Here is a 14,467-nt window from a genome sequence, read left to right as displayed (position 1 = left end):
TAACAACAAAGTGCAATAAATGATCTATTTGAAGTTCAACAGGAAGAAAAAATATCCAATTAGTTGCAAATTTAAATTCTTAACAACAAAGTTCAATAAATGATCTGTTTGAAGTTCAACAGGAAGAAAAAATATCCAATTAGTTGCAAATTTAAATTCTTAACAAAAAAGTGCAATAAATGTTGTATTTGAAGTTCAACAGGAAGAAAAAATATCCAATTAGTTGCAAATTTAAATCTTTAACTACAAAGTGCAATAAATGTAGCTGTGTAAAAATGATTAGTTAATGAAAACATATTTCAGTGCAATAGCAATAGGACAGGATATGACCCTCCCAACAATAAAGACCTTTACAGCTCAAATACTTGACTAAAATCATTATTTTAGTATTGGTCTATTTTTTCGCAATTTTACAGGCTTCATTCAAAATTAGGGACCAACTGAGCTTGAGAAGAGTATAAAGTTTGAAAGGAAGATTAAGATACATCATATGCAAGTATTGTAATGATAAAGAGTTAGTGCACTCAGCTGAGCAGCACCTTTGCTCCTTAACTAGGTATTTTGAAAAGTGTAAAAGTTAACATTTAGGAACATCTCATTTAACAGTTGAGTTCCGCAAAAAATACTCCCCCCCCCCCCCCCCCAAAAAAAAAAAAAAAAAAAAAAATCTAGAACTGCCTTTCAATATTTAACTCTACGCCAGTATTTATGAGGTGTTCAAGAACATTCAAATTGGTTCATAGTTTTGTTATGATTAGTCTTTAGAAGAAACTCTCGAGGGAAAGCACATGAATCTGAATTCAAATACATGCACTGATTGTGTAAGTCAGGACAATATTCAATTTTTAAAACATAGTAAGCTAAAAGAAAAATTGGGTAAATTACTTTTAGATGACCAATTTGTTATATTTTTAGATCAATTATGGCAAGAAAAGTTGAAACAAATATTAGATTTGAAAGTAAATGCATTCATTATTAGTAGGTGTAAGAAAATGAATAGATAACGAAGAAAAAAAATATAGAGGCAACTCAATTATTGAAATAAAGAGACTTTCTCAGTGGAATTGACAGGTCTGTTAAATTTCAGTATGCACCTTATATTTAAATGCATTATTTATCATCAATGAATTATAAGCAAGTTTGTTGATAGGAAATTAAAAATTAGAAAACCAGCTTCTTTATTTCCTAAAAACCAAGTTCTCTTATAGGAAAAGGTTTCCAAAATGTTTTTTTTTTAAAACCATTTCATTGTAGAATACTATGATTTGTGGCAGTAAATATCCCAATTAACTGTATAGGAGAATTCAAGAGCTAGGTAAATAAGCAAACTTGAATTTGATCAATAAAAATTACTTTTGAGAGGCTTTCTCAGTGGAACAAAAGTTGGACACAAAATTCAGATTTGCAATCTCTGCACTGAATGTCTTTATCATTAGGGCATTACTGACAACAGTAAATTTGTTAAGTATTAGATTATAATTTTAATAATTTTTTTCAAACAAACAGTGGGAAAAAATTTATAATGGAAGCTAAATTTGCAACGCATAATTCATGTCAAGAAAGAAAGTTAAGTTAAACAGTATATAATATCATGATGAAAATCCTTCTTCAATAAAAAAACAAAAAACAAAAACAGGCACATCTTTCATTTGAATGGAAAGACTGCATTAGTAGAATGTACCGGTTAATTTAAATTAAAAAATGATGTTGGTAATTTAATGTATTACACACATCAAAAATATGAAGAAAAAAAAACTAATTTTGCCAAACTTCTGGCAGGTCAAAACTACAAGCAGAATCTTTTTGGCAGAAATAGTGCAATGTAGCAATGTTTAATATTGAATTTCATATAAGGTTCAAACCACCAGAAGTGGAAGAACACAAATATATGATTAATACTCCAAATGAAGCTCAATGAGCCATTCATATTTATGTAGAATAAGTTTGCATTTCTACATGTACTCTGAATTTGCATTTTGAATTTAATTAGAAGGTATTCTGTCATATACATTGGTAGATTATGGGCACATGAACCTTATTTCCATAACTTTCCAAATTTATGAAGTGCATTAGAGGTTCAATGTGTTCGACAAGTGTGCCCTATCTAGAGGGAATACATTAGTTTAAATAAACTGTGCAATACTCAAATGGTAAATCAGGTTTAGTAAGTACAGAACAAAAAAAAAGCAACTAAAAATTAAAAAGTGGATAGGGTATGTGGTCAAAAAATGCAAGACTTTAACAAATAGTAAGTGAATGGGGTAGGGGATAACAACTAGCATCAAAAGATAATGCAGCAAAGGTAAAATACAAAGCAGAAAGAAGTAATTAATTAAACTTACAAAGACAGTGATTTTGAAAAGAGAGAGAGAGAGCGAGATAACAAAACATAAATAGAATAAAAAGAAAAGATTTAACGACTGCAGTAAAAAAAAAAAAAATTAAAAAAATTAAGTCAAAGAAATAAGCTCATGTGCAATATTAGATGTTTGGCATATAATATTATTCAAGGTATATTGTCTTTGAATGCAGTGTTAAGTTGGCCATTACTTTACCAAAATATGCAATCTACAAATATGCAATCTGTGTTCCAGCACGGAAATGTTGCAGAGAAACTGATAGAAATATGAACAAGACAATGAAACGTGTACTAGGGGAGCAGTAAAATTAAAACTAAAACGCAAGTGTAATCAAAACAATTACAGGAATCTCACAAAGGTAGCAGCACATATATCAGAAAAAAGAAAAGGTTGGTAATTGCATCACTCTAAAGAGGAAGTCATAGAATTAGTTATTAGATTTTATTAACTCATATCCAATATTAAAGATTAAATGTGTAATCATGTATTACTGCATGCAATGTTAAGTAAGCCATTAATTTTCAAAGAATATGAAGTATTTACATAAGGAATTAAGGGTAAGGGCATGGGGTAAAAACCACAAGATTTTATCAAATTTAATGTGGGTGGGGAAGTGCTGAGAATGTATATTTTAGATTAAGAAATGTTTTGAGGAAAAGTAAAATTCAAAGCAAAAACACAAAGTAGAAATAGTGTAGAGCAAAAAGAAGTAGAAACAAATTGAAAAACTACATGTGTATACTATTAGAGACTAAGAATGGAGTAGCATTAACACTGGTGCAATGTTGGTAATTCAACATGTAACTGTACTCTATCTACTCGTATTTCTGAATGCAGTGTTAACTTGGCCATTAATGTACAAAGTTATTGAATACACAAGGAAGGATTTATAGGGGCAAGACAACTATAACTACAGAACAACAAAATGTGACTGCAAAGGAAAAAAACATGTTGAAGATAGGTATATTTTGAAGGCAACTGAAAGGAACTAAATTTGCATGTTTATAATAATATAAACTAAATGTTTTTTCACTTCTAACAACGAAGCAAATACAAAAGTTGCTGGTAACTGAAACGGAATTGGAGTTGCAATATCAGTATCTTTGCAAAAACAAAAGGAGTAATAAGTATCAACAAGCAAACAAGCAAGCAAGTAAAAATTATTAAAAACAAAAGCAAAATTGAATATGTAACAACAGTAAAAACGCAAGAGTAATAAGTATCACCAAGCAAACAAGCAAGCAAAAGTTATCTCTAACCAAAAGCAAAATTGAATATGTAACAACAGTAAAAACGCAAGAGTAATAAGTATCAACAAGCAAACAAGCGAGCAAAAGTTATCTCTAACCAAAAGCAAAATTGAATATGTAACAACAGTAAAAACACAAGAGTAATAAGTATCACCGAGCAAACAAGCAAGCAAAAGTTATATTTAACCAAAGCAAAATTGAATATGTAACAACAGTAAAAACACAATAAGCAATTAGTATTGTTTGTTTGTACTATTATTATTATTATTATTATTATTAATATTATAATAATAAAGTACAAAAATCAAATAGGGCAGAGTAAAGAAAGTGAGATTAAAGTTAAAGAATAGTAGATAAGGTATGAACATATATGGCTAAGTTAACACTGCAATTCTCTTTTGTTTAAATACAACTAAGTAACAAAGAAGGAAAGGATATTGGTAAGCTAATCTAAATCTGGATAGGGTGGGTTTGTAAGACGCTTAGTTTGATTTTATGTTCATGTCAAGTGCATTATCAAGATAGTATTAGAAGCACAGACTTCAAGCTAGATAGGTCTTATATAATATCTTATAGTCGCCTTCTGCTACAAGCAACTAAAAGAGAAAAGGTCTAAAACCTAATTGCATTGAAATGTATCTTATAAAACAAACTCATTGCCTGCTTCATATGATATATTTTCTACAGAAAGGGCAACAAGTGATGGATTTTGCCATCAAGACGGTAACATATTAGTAAGGAAAAGAATCCATGGCAATTGAGTGTTTTCTTAATCAAATCAATAAGACAGACACAGATTTTAACCAGAAATATATTTGAATTAATACATGGACAAAGACTTGAAGAATTAGCTCCTGGTTATCTAAAAATTTTAGGTTGAAACAAGATTGCATGGCTAGCTTAACACTGCAAGCAATAAACAAAAATAGACCAATAATGGAACAGACTAGCAACAATACAACCATGAGGGAAGGGGTTAGCTATTAAGATCTGAAAAATATTTTCTGGCATGTTTCGAAGATAGAAATAAACCGGTTGGGGCAAGAACTATATGTTTCAGAGAGAGGGAGGGAGCTCTTAAAGATAGTTCCAAATCCCCTAATGGAAATTAGATTGAAATATGTATGGCTAACTTAACACTGCAACTAATAACAAATATTTACAGTCTACTCAGCAACTATGAGGGAAGGGGTTAAGCTTTTAAGATCTGGATTTATAGGGTGGATCTGCAAGACAAATGTCTCTTTGGATGTTCTGAGTATTATAAGCACAGAGATTATTTTTTCTTGCGCCTCTCATAGTTGCTGCATGAAACCAAAATCAGTGAGAGGAAAGAGGTATGTGTCTAACCTTAATTTGACACATTCCATATTAAAAAGCAGTATGGTAGAACTTATAAACAAGTAGCGTATAATTAATTTCAATTGAGAAAAAATGGGATCATGGCAGTGTAACATCATCCATGACTCTCTAAAGTAATCTTAAATTCAGTAGAAATTCAAACTGATCACAATCAGACAATGAAAGCAAGTCAATGATTCATTTCGTTACCATATTCTGTTAGAGAGAGAGAGACGCCTATATGTATTACTACCTTACCAGAATAGACAGCTATTTACAAATAGCTCAGGAATATTATTATGAGGAAATTCCAATCATGCAATTCCTTTTTTTTGTGGAAAATCCTTTTAGTCCATTTTATTAGAGAATAGCAACTAATTAAACTTAATGCAATCTAAACAAAAAACAAAAAAAATCTATTAAAGCAACTGTAACTTTAAGGTTTAGTTCTTGTTCATGTACACATTTCTACAGTATTAAAGGATATAATGAAGAGGAAAAAAATGTCCACTGAGAAAGTCTCTTTACCACTCAAGGTTCACCAAATAGGACATCTTTGGTTTAGTAGTATTAGAGGCAAATAGCTCCATTTCACCTAGAATGTCTTATAAATGTTTGAGGAATATCTAGAAAGACATCTTTGGTTTTACAAAGTATTATAATTGAACTTTAGTACACTGAGAAAGCCTCTTTACCTTTTAAGGAACAAATGGAAGGGCACCTTTTGTTTAGTATATATAGTATTAGAGGCACATAAATTTGATCTATTGAAAAAAATCTCTTTAACACACAAACCGCAAGTTTAGGACATCTTGATATTAATAGTATTATAGGCAAATGGCTACAATTTACTGAGAAAGTCTCTCTCTAGAATTCAAGAAATAACTAGTACAGCATCTTGGGTTTAGTAGTATTATAAGCAAGTAACTTCAAATCCATTGAGAAAGTCTCTTTATCATTCAATAAATATCTAGTAGGACAATTTAAATTTAGTAATATTGAATATGAATTCATAACACTGACTGACTCTATTTAATGATCAAGAAACATGGAGCAGGGAATCTTGAATCTAATATTAGAGGCATATAACGTCTCTTAACCCTAAAAAAGAAAGCAAGTAGTAGTACAAGGTAGATTCACTAGTATTATAGACACATAATTTCAAATCAATTGAGAAAGCCTCTTTACCATTCAAGAAACAAGTATTAGGAGATCTTGATTTGAGTAGTATTACAGGCACAATTCTTCAATTCATTGAGAAAGTCTCTTTACCTCCCCAAAGTTCACAATCACGAGGGACAATTTCATTTTTTGTTTGATATGATGGTAACAACACTTTACCAGATATATATAAACAAAAATAAAAAATAAAATAAAATAAAAAAAGAAGAAGAGAATAGAAAGCATGTTGATGCCAAAAGAAAGAGAAGAGCAAACAAAGAAACTTTGTGGTAATGAATTGTGCAATAGCTGGGCTAGGAAAACTGCAGTTAAAAAGCTGAAAATCTGAATAATGCATAAACGTAGGAAAAAATTGATTGAGTATTTTGAGAAACGTCTTACTGTAAGATTTAATACGTCATTGATTTAAAAAAAGAAAAACGCAGTTCTGTATAGTATATACCGTAATTATTTCTCTTATGATAGCAATCATACACAGCATTATTTACTACTTGAAAACTTAGAATGATTCTCTTCCTGTTGAACTTTCTTCCACCATTTTTACGTTCCACTTAGCTATATATGAATTTATTACCAACTTGCAGCTATGAGGGAAAGGGTTAAGCAAAGAACATCTGGATATTAGGGTGGGGCTCTGTAAAATAATGTTCAGTCTAACTTACAAGCTAGCAGAGGATATTTAGGAGGCTGGTTTCAGTTGGATAGTAAAATGAAGCATTGTAGTTAGACTGGATATTATATTCCATGACCTTTGTAGCTGCAAAATAACTCCACCAGGCTTTACAAGAAGTGTGCACTATGTAATATTACCAAAACAAAACAGATCAGAACTTCAGATTGCCAATTTTTAGTGGCAATTAAGTCAACTTCAAGTTGTCACTTACGGCAGTTAAGGATAGGATAGAGCTAATGTATATACTTGAACATTTCTGGCTTGTAGGCAATAACATCAGCTAGGAAAGGAAAGTCTTCTGTGAAGTAAATGTACTTTTTCTCCTTAGGGGGAATGGGAAGGAGTGTCTTAATGAAATTAAACAATTACTTGAAAGCGGCAGCTATGAGGGAAAGGGTTAAGAAATAACATCTGGAACTTTCTAGGGTGGGGCTCTGGGATATATGTTCAGTCTAACGTACAAGCTAGGAGAGGAGAGTTAGGAGGCCTGTTTTAGTTGGATAGAAAACTGAAGCAATGGAGTTAGACCGAACATATTTTCCATGACCTTTGTAGCTGCTTAGTAAATCCTCCAGGCTTTACAAAGAGATCTGAAATAATAACCAACTGTACTTAACATTGCAAATTTGAGGAGCAAAGCAACTATTAGGAGGGAGCTGGTCTTAAGATCTGTATAAGGTTGGGCCTATAGTTCATCATGTTTTGTCTAATGTTCTGTGCTTTGGAAGAGGTATTTCAGGAAGATGGCTTTTGTTTGAAAGTAATTGGAGCACAGTTCTTAGACTAATGCAATCATGGCCTGCTCCTCTTATAGTTGCAACACTGTTTATTAACATCAACTATCCATGTAATTTCTGATACTTCTGTGAACTTCATATTAAAATCTTAATGTACGGTAACAAAAGTTAGGTTGGGGGAGGGGGGGGGGGTCACAAATATTTGGGACAACTTGGGCGATCCTGCAATTTAAATCAATAACAAAAGAGCCTGATACTTAACAGGGGAAAGGACAACAAAATATGTAAGGGGGGGGGGGGGTACACAAGCAATCTAAGAAACAGGAACACTGGCAGTCCTGCAAATTATACCAATAACTAAAGAGCATGGTACTTTGGGAGAAAAGTACATGTAACAGCAATCGTGTGGGGGGGGGGGGGGGGGTAATGACAGCTATGAGGGATAAGGTAAAGCAATAACATCTGGAACTTTCTAGGGTGGGGCTCTGGGATATATGGTCTAGTCTAACCTACTAGCTAGCAGAGGAGAGTTAGGAGGGCGGTTAACATGTGATAGTAAACTGAAGCTATGTAGTTAGACTGGACAGTGTTCTATGACCCTTGTAGCTGTCATTTTGCATTCATGAACCAGTCTGATATCTAGGCATTTTTCTTATAATGAACCAATAATGTATTACTGCCTTCTCCCCCTTTTCTTTAGGGGGGGGGGGGGGGGTGTGTAGTTATCTATTTTCAAATAAATTCAATAGGAACTCCCACTAGCTTGCAACTTTAGGCACTGACTCGATATATATTTACCAGTGCTGACAAATGGTAAAATATTTCGCCAACACTAATATTTCTTTAAAAATCCTCATTATTCAAGCAGTCGCATCAATTAATGTTGACTGCATCCTTTTGCAATCTTGACGATTGATTCTTGGGACAAACATCATGTCCAAGACACTGAAGGTTTAGTCTTAGTTTGACCAGCGTCTCCCTTGCCATCGGTGAGCCTGTGCTGCATTTACCATCCCTGTACTGTCAGTGATGAGCTGCATGTAGCTCTTTTGACTGAACACCTAGTCGAGAGCAACAGTTTATCTTGGAATGCCTTAGACCTTGTCATTCCCTTTAACAGTCAGTACTGAGCAGCGTACCACCAAGACCGCTTAAAATCTAGAACTCAAGATTAGATACCTAATCAAAGAAACAAAAAAATTAGTCTTAAAGTGAATACGTAACCAAATACCCTCTGGTACAGAACTTACTACCTTGTTCTGAATATCAGTGAGATAAATTAATCAACTAAAAATCAAGTCCTAGAGTACTCTATCCTGCTGCGCTACCAACACCAGTGCCTCACAGCATGTCACATACAGATGTGGTCATGAGACTTGCCACCTAGTCCAAGAAACTCTTTTCTCGGAACATAACATCTTGTTCTGAGGATTAGGGGGGGGGGGGGGGGACACACCTAGTGACTGAACATCAAGTCATAGAAGACTTTGCACTGCACCCCAACATTGGTGCCTTACAGCATGTCACATACAGATATCTTATGACTTACCACCTAGTCCAAGAAACCCTTGTCTCGGATCATAACATCTTGTTCCGAGAATTAGGGGGACACATCTATTGACTGTCCATCAAGTTGTAGAGGTCTATCCTGCACTCCACCAGCAGTGCTTTGTAGCGAGTCACTTACTATATGCTGCACACTCTTGAGACTGACCATCTAGTCTAAGAACTTAACTTTGGTCCAAGAACATAACATCTTGTTCAGAATACCAATGTTTTGTGACTGAACATCAAGTCTATCGTAGGACTATGCACTGCACCCCAACAGCAAAGTCACACACAGGTATGCATGCTCTTGGGACAGACCAACTAGTTCCAAGAAACTGGTCTTAGAACTGAACAACTGGTTCTAAAGACTTGAGACCTACATCTAGTGACTGCAGATCAAGTCCTAGAGGTAACTGATGCCATATCTTTCTCTTCCAGTAACAGCTTATAAGTCTTGCCTTGTTATACAAAGTACTACAGTACTACTGGTTCATTGGTCTATACTATAGACCCTCATATTATGAATTTCATCATAGCAATATAACAAAACAATATTATTACTGGAAAAGTTGAGCTGCACAATTACAGTTTGTGGTGCAGTTGTTTCATATCATGTGTCTACTGTCAATTGTCAGATATTTGCAAACAAAGGTGCCCTAAAAACCTTTGGATTAATAGCAACCATCAACAACAACCTATCTCTAAACAACTCAAAAATTACTGCTGGATAATCACTACCATTATCTTCAGCATGAATTAGTTGAAAGATTCATTATGAATATGAATTATGAATATTATATTGAAAACACTCTTCAAGTAGTGTGAGCAAAGTAGTATATTTCCTCAAATCTGACTAAAACAAAAGTGACTATTCCTATTCTATATCATGAATGGTTATACTATCAAATTATCTATATATCTCAAAAATATGAAAACCCATAAAAATTATAAACGAAAATGTCAAAAAAATAATACAAAATGAAAATGTTGAAAAAAAATTCAAAATGAAAATGTCAAAAAAATATATAAAAATGTAAAACTATATAAAAATGTAAAACCAAAATCATTGTTTTCCGGTTTCGTTTTATGGCATTACTGCATGTTAGAGAGAGAGAGAGAGAGAGAGAAATTGAAAGAGAGAGAGAGTCAAGAGAAAAAGAGATTGACATGGGAGGGGGGGGGGGTGGTTGAGAGAGACAGAGAGAACGGGAGACTAGAATTGGCACAGAATAACTGGGAAGATTCTAGTGCTACAAGTAGGCCAAGGGCAAGAGATGTGTGAAGGCGTATATGTGTATTTGTTGGCACTGATAGAGACAGGGATTTAGATATACAATATAGATACATTGTGATGAGTTTGTAAAAGAGAAAGTGACAGGGAAAGAGACACAAAGAGAGAGAGAGAGAGAGAGAGAGAGAGAGGCAGTGAAAAAGAAAGAGAGAGAGAGAGAGGAGGGAGGGAATAAGACAGACAGTGAAAAAGAAATAGAGAGAGAGGAGGGAGGGAATAAGACAGACAGTGAAAAAGAATGAGAGAGAGAGGAGGGAGGGAGACAGACAGTGAAAAAGAGAGAGGGATATTGTCAACCTTATTAAAATGCATACATTTACGAGAAAGAGAGATTATGAACTTAATATGGAAGAGACCCATGTACTTGGATCTGTAAGAAAGAATAACAGATTGTGGAATATATACATTTTCCTCAAATACAAGATAGATACATGTGCCTGTGTGAGAGTGCTACAGAGAATATATTCTCTGTTTGGAGCTAGAAGGGTCTTAACTCTGTGTACAATGAGTTAATGACCTTCTGGCTCCACACAGAAGACATGGAAGTGCAAAGCCAGAAACGTACAGGTGCTGTCAAGCTTCACCAAATTTCATGCTGCAAAATATGACAACAAGGAGTTCTCTTTTCAATTTGCAAAAAGTTTGTTGCCTCAGTAATGGCTGTCTTAACAATTTACAACAGTTCCTGGCTTTACAGTAGGAAAGTTGAGAATGATGAATTCAAAGGAGGGGGGGGGGGGGCGGAAATAAATTATATGTGCAATGTCGAGTAAAGAAAATTAAAGGAGAGACGTGACTAAACTTCAATGTGTAATTAAAGTATGAAAGATTTGGTTTGGCTGTATACATGTAGGTGGGGGTGGAGCCGGATCTGCCACTGGTTAGCCACACCTTAAAGAGTCCAACACTAATTCACTTTCAACCAATTTTCAAAACCGTATCTAGAATTTGCATCTGATTTATAATATTAGATGGCCTTGAATGGCTCGGACATCTTACCGTGAGGAAGATGGCAGAATCCCTAAAAGATCCCTTGCCAACTTTATATTAGATAACAACCGGAAAACACAATAAAGACATTTCTCACACATTTCTTGACTGATTTGTTAAGTTTAATTTGAGACTGACATCTGCTCAGACAAAGGAAAGATACATAAAAGATATTTTTGAAGAGACGAAACAGGGGAAAAATATATAACAGTCTAGACCTGATTCATAGAATACAAACACTGTGCAATTCATTTTTCATACAAAATTGTCTTCTTACATCTATACAATTCATTAATGTGATTAGACACACGAGACAGCTATACATTTCAATAGTCAATCTATACAGATCAATAAATAAAACTATATTTTTGTGTTTTCATACAAAATTTACACGAGCATTATTAGATATCTTATGGTACAAAAAAAATTAATCTCTAAATAAAAATAAGTTTCATCTTTTTTTTCCTTTCTGTCCAAGGTATCAATCCATTCCTAATGATTTTTTTTTTTATTAAGTTTTTTTTTGTTCTTTTTTAGAAATCTCTTTTTCTGCGTTATTATTCCATCAAGTTCCAATTATCATCATTTTAATAACTGCAAATGCTTACAGAATCTAATTTGAAATATGCAAATTGTCCATTCTTCATAAAGTTCCCTTAGAATATTGTATTAAAAAGGGGAGAAAAAAAAATCCCTGATTAAATTTACTCAAAAGCATGAGGTACATCTGTTGTAAGACACAGCTCTTGTTTTGATTCAAGATCGGATAAAGATCCAACATATATCAGAATACATCACTTTGAAATATACCTTTTACATGTATACCACCACATTGTCTAATCAAAACGTGCGATTCCTGTATCAAAGCTACAAGGAATATATCACAATTCAGTAGCAAACAACTCTAAATATGATGGAACCTAAAGTTTATCACTTATAATGGAGCTTTGAACAATAGAGTATACATGTGTGCTACTTTATAAAAGGGGAAAATTAATTTGAAAATATACTATTTATACACCTTTAAAATATATTTGATACCACATGTTAAATGCATGTTTGATTGAACTGGCAGAAATATATTAAAAATAACCTATCATAGGAATTAGGAAAGGTACATAAACAACATGTACAAATGTAGATCACACGATGGAAACTGATACGAAGAATAAGAAATACAGGATTTAGTACTCGCCCTTTACATGAAAGCAATAGCAAATTCATTTTAAACAAAAATTCATGATATGAATATTGGTCTTTGGTTTGCTCTGCTTTAAAAGGGCAACCTCTAGTTCTGGGCAGTGATTTAAATAATAATGATTTAATATACTAATAAAGGTGGTAGCATCGGTGTGAGGTTCAAAGATTGTAAACAGACGAAAACAAGCCCGTCTTTAATTTATATGTACAGTGTAGCTGAGTGAAGTAGCGGAAAGACACATCTGGAACGCATGAAGCAATATTGTTAATTTTAAGCATGAATTATTAGTATTTATGTGATAAATCTTATCGACAGTTATAGTTAAATCAAGCCAAATAATGGGAGTCGAGTTATTGGCCATTGCTAAATCCTAATGTTAAGCGTCTACTTTTATGCATTAAAATTATTATTTTCACCAATTATGAATTTTACATTCTGCACACGTCTCTAGATTGATTTTTGTTATAACTTTGACGACGGATGTCCCAAGGTCAATCCTCCCATAGAAAATCCTGGATTATGGATAGCAAATTTATACTCATATCTAATTTTTACTACATACAAAATAAACAAAGATTAATATCATGTCCCTGCCTGCAGAAACATTAATATCTTGCTACTTGAAATAAACCCCTCAAAGAAAAGTTCAGGAATTCAAGTTTGAACATACAGGGTGTATATATCTTTGTTTAGTATGTCAATACTTGATGTTGGTATCATTAGAAAGCCTGTTTGTTCCCCTTCACAATGATGCCCCATTTGCAATGATCACATGCATGTAATCATGAACTGCGAAGGACACATGAATATTGGCCCCAAGTCAAAAATGATGCAAAATGCATTGCAATTGTCATAAGGGAATTCTTCATGTATTTTGCAACATTTCACTTTTAATTTTGCCTCGTATTCAGTGTCCTGCACATTCCATGATTAAAAAATCATTACAAATAGGGCATCATAGTAAAGGCTTTCCAAGAAACCAGCATCAAGTATGATAATACAATAACAAAAGAGATATAAATGCTCAACTTGAACAGCACAACATTTTAGGGGGTTTATATCTGAACATGTACTTGCATCAAGCTATAAAAGAGATAACATAATTTAATACTAGCAAATATGATTTGATCCTATTGATTTCAACTATATCTTTGAATGAGATTGTAATCAGCATATACATGTATACACCATTTATATTAACATAATAAAGAAGACGCTTTCCTATGCAAGAACTATTTGTTTAAATCGAATAACACAGAACATATGCCAAAAGTCCTACTCTTTTTTTTTACATACTTCTCCAAACTACACGTATATGTATTTTGTTTCTTATCAAGCACACATAATTCACAGCAAAAAAAAAAAATTCTTACAAAAAAAAAAAGAAACATCAAAATGGACATTAAACAACAAAAGAGAGAAATTGCAATTAAAAAAATTAAATACAAAAATGGAAGCATTTATACCACATATCGTGCAGCTTTGGAATCCAAAATCTGGCAACTGAAAGATTGTATTTGCTTGTGTTTCAAGCTCATCGTAGAAACAGAAATTTCAGAAACTAATTCACCCCCCCCCCCCAAAAAAAAAAAAAAAAAAAAAATCCTTCTCCTGCATAGACTACAAGCATATCAGGACTCTGTCTTATAAAAAGTTTTAATTGATCCAGATTGATTGCACCCCCCCTCCAAAAAAAAAGAGGCAAATCCTCTAATCAATCGCAAACTTCCAAACTCTTTACCTCTTTAGTCCAGAGTCATGATTAATTCAACTGCAACTGTTTAGGACAGAGCCCAGGTGTGCACTACAGTGTAGTTCTAAATCATATGATATAAATCCAATGTCAAAAAGAATATAAAGGCTGTTACTTTGAAAAGCAATGCATGGAAACAAA

Source organism: Strongylocentrotus purpuratus, unplaced genomic scaffold (genome assembly GCF_000002235.5).
Source record: "Strongylocentrotus purpuratus isolate Spur 01 unplaced genomic scaffold, Spur_5.0 spur5_scaffold_4, whole genome shotgun sequence".
Classification (NCBI taxonomy): Eukaryota; Metazoa; Echinodermata; class Echinoidea; order Camarodonta; family Strongylocentrotidae; genus Strongylocentrotus; species Strongylocentrotus purpuratus.
This window is presented reverse-complemented; position numbering follows the sequence as displayed.